The 3,295-nt window shown below is 55.4% G+C and overlaps 1 long non-coding RNA gene across 1 annotated transcript; it reads right to left on the bottom strand.

Annotated features, from left to right (window-relative positions):
• Positions 1-1,070, bottom strand: LOC144616010 (uncharacterized). The gene is made up of 3 exons (XR_013554855.2): positions 889-1,070; positions 452-696; positions 1-120 (listed from the first exon to the last, which is right to left on the bottom strand). It is a non-coding gene; the product is annotated as an uncharacterized LOC144616010 (long non-coding RNA).
• Positions 1,071-3,295: the final 2,225 nt, after the last annotated feature.

Here is a 3,295-nt window from a genome sequence, read left to right as displayed (position 1 = left end):
ATGTCCTTGCTCTCTGACACGACTTTTGGGTGGCCTGAGGACACACAGTTGTGCAGCTGACCTTGTTCACAGAGTTCAGGGCAACTGGAGTCCTTACCTCAGGGATCCTTCACTGCTCAGCTGAGAATGGAAAAGAGCCAGAGTACCATCAGCCAGACAACCTCACGCCAGACGTACTTCCCTCTCCAACCCCCAGGTGACACAAAAACCTTCTTTCTGGAACCTTCTGTAAGAGTAAACAGCTACCCCTACCCTCTGGCTGCCACCCTGTTCTCACAGGCCAGCTTGCTCACCCCTTTAACCTTGTCACTTAGCATAAAGAAAATCACTACCAACCACCCTACCCCTCCACCTCACACCATTGCCAGGCCGCAAACATGCCAGGCTCTTCATTTCCTAGGCTTGGAGAATGGGAGAAGGCTTCTCAGAGGAAGTGGGATCTACAGTTTACCTGGAATAGGAGCAGGAGCCAGGTAGGCCAGGGGAAGCGTGCTCTAGGGAGACAGAGCACGTGCAAAGGCCCAGTGGTGAGCGAGCATGTGACGTATTCTGGAAGCTAGCACAAGTTCAGCGTGGCTGGAGCAGGGTTGGGGAGGGAGCAGAAGACGAGGCTAGGGACATCAGCAGGGGTCCTCCAGTTCCTTGCTCCTCAAAATGCCCTGCCCAGACCAGCAGCGCTGGCATCCCCTGGGGAGCCTGTTCAAAACGCACAATTTTAGGCCCAGCGCCCAACGTGTTGAATCTGCATCTGCATTTTAAGATCCCCAGGGCATCTGAGGCACAGTAAAGTCTGAGAAGGCCTCCTCTAAGTCTTTTAAGCTGTTCAGACTTGGGAGCAACAGGAACTTTCTGAAGGTCTAAACAGGGCAACCACACGATAAGACTTACGAGTTAGAAAAATCATCCTTGCTGCAAAGCAGAGGAAAACAGGGTGAGTCAGTAGAGACCAACACAGAGACAAGGAGGCCAGCGAAGAGGCCGGTGCAGTGGTCCCAGTGGAAGACAGCTGCCACTCTGGGCAGCAGGAAAGGGGGAGTGGACACATCCAACAGATGATAGGAGAAAGCCTCAGCAAGACAGTGGCGGCCCTGGAATCCCTCCTGGGTGCACCACCTGGCGGGGTGGGCGGGGGGTGGGGGGGGGGAGGGTGCCGGGGGAGCTGGCGGGAGTGCAGCAGGGTGGGGCAGGCGTTATCAGTGGGTGTGGGAAAGCACAAGACTCTTAAGGGAGAGTCCCTCTGTATGTGCACAGGCTGCACATGTTGCCCAACGCAGAATGTGAGCAAACCGGTTTCACACACACTTCACACGTCCCGGACCGTGCCTGGGGCTTAGGTGGCCCTGTGGCAGGGCCCCACTGCTGCTCTCAGGACTTACCCTCCGACTTTGGCCACATGCAAAGCAGGGAGCCTGCCCAGAGCTCTTGGGGGAAAACCCAGCAGCTTCAGTATTTAGCAAGGACAATTTCTCTTAGGGAACGCTGACGTTCCCCTCCCCACCCCCACGAAAAATCTCAACGAAAGTGAGTGGCTAAGAACTTGTATTTACGCAAAAACAAAACCCTGCATCTGGCCAAGAGCAGAACATCTCTGTACCTTAAGAACAGTGCCGAGAAGCAGAATTGAGCCAGCAAGACGCCTACCATTTCAGCAGGCCGACAGTGAGAAGTTAAAAGTCAAAAAGGAAAAAATGTGGATTTTTTTTTTTTTAATGCCAAATAATGGATAACGGGTAAGGTGGTCAATTTCCCCGTGACTCGTGCTGAGCGAAGGAGGGAGTTCAGATTTGGGCATCTCTTCCAGGACCCCGTGGAGAAAGGGCTGCCCTCGGGGACCTCACATCTGCAGACTCACGTGGTAACAGGGGCTGCACTTTCTCAGCTCTGGGTGCTGAGGCTGCTGCGGCCGAGGACGGAGGAACGGCCACTTCCGGTGATACATGCAGAGGGGGCTGGGGGTGGAGGGATGGGAGGGACGCTCGGTCTCCAGCCCTAAGGCCTTCTGCCCTCTGTCCTCCTGCCCTGCCTGGCAATTGGGACGGACTGGCAGACTTCTCTCCTGCTTCTGCTGCCAAGAAAGGAAAAGATCACTGGAAACGTGGACGAAAATTCCAGAGTCGATGGCATCTACCCGCCTCCACCTTGTGACATGAACTAAGCTGCCAAGTCTCCATTTACAATGGAGAGATTAGCTGTACCTGAGGACTGTCTAATGAAGGAGACTTGTCTGACACAGTGATGGGCATCACACCAGGGAGGGGGAGGGACAGCAAAAAAGTTGACCGAGGTAGAGAGGTCCTGCAGTCGGAAAACTCAGGAGTAGTTAGCTGATCTCCCTGACTTCCCCGGAGCCCCTGTCCCCACCGCCCGCCCCCCCACCCCCCGGCTTCTGCCCTTTCTGCCCTGCTGGAACACTTATGTCCACGGTGGCCACCACTGCGGGATCAGCGGACTTTCCTCTGTCCCCTACCTTTTGATAGCATATGACATAAGTGATCGCCTTCCTCCCCGAACCTTTTCTCTCTTGGCTTCTGGGACACCCCATCTTTGGTTTCCCACCTTCTTCCATGGTAGGCCATTCTCAGTCCCATTGCTGGCTCCTTAATTCCCTTTCAAATAGGTGAGGCCGGTTCTGTCTTAGACCTCCTCTGGTTCCCATCCAGGTTTTCTGGTCCCCCAGGGTCCCCGGCCGAGTCTCTTTCACCACCTCCAATAGAAACGGCCCAAATTCAACCTCCTGACTCCCTCCCCCCAAAACCGATGTGAGTCTTCCCAGCTCGGTGAGGGCGGGTGCACGTCTACCCCCCTGCGCTCACATCCTGAACCCTCCGCTCCCCTGGTTCCCCACACGCGGTCCTCCCCCCCCCCCCTTTCCTCCTCTGTCTCTGCTGCCACCAACCTGGTTCAAGCCACCATGCCCTATGCTGTCCTCACACGGTCTCCAGGAGTGGTCTTTGAGAAGGGGAACTCAGGGAGGGTAACTCCTTGCCTCAGACACCTCTTTGGTTTCCTCCTGAACCCAGGGTAAAATCCAGATGCCTTCCTGGGCCGCGAGGCCTGCTAACTTGGCCCTCCTTCATCTCTAACTTTTCCCCAGTACTACACTTTCCCTTGCTTATGATGCTCTAGCCTTACTCACTTTCTTTTGGTCCCTGGGATACATCGGGCTCTTTCTCACCTCAGGACCTTTGCACTCACGGTTCCTGCTTTTTGACCTCCTTCCCCAAAACTTGCAAGGCTGGTTCCCCTCCTCCTTCTTCCAATCATCCCCCACAGTCACCTCCTCAAAGGGACCTCG

Source organism: Panthera onca, chromosome B1, assembly GCF_046562875.1.
Source record: "Panthera onca isolate mPanOnc1 chromosome B1, mPanOnc1 haplotype 2, whole genome shotgun sequence".
Classification (NCBI taxonomy): Eukaryota; Metazoa; Chordata; class Mammalia; order Carnivora; family Felidae; genus Panthera; species Panthera onca.
This window is presented reverse-complemented; position numbering and strand designations above follow the sequence as displayed.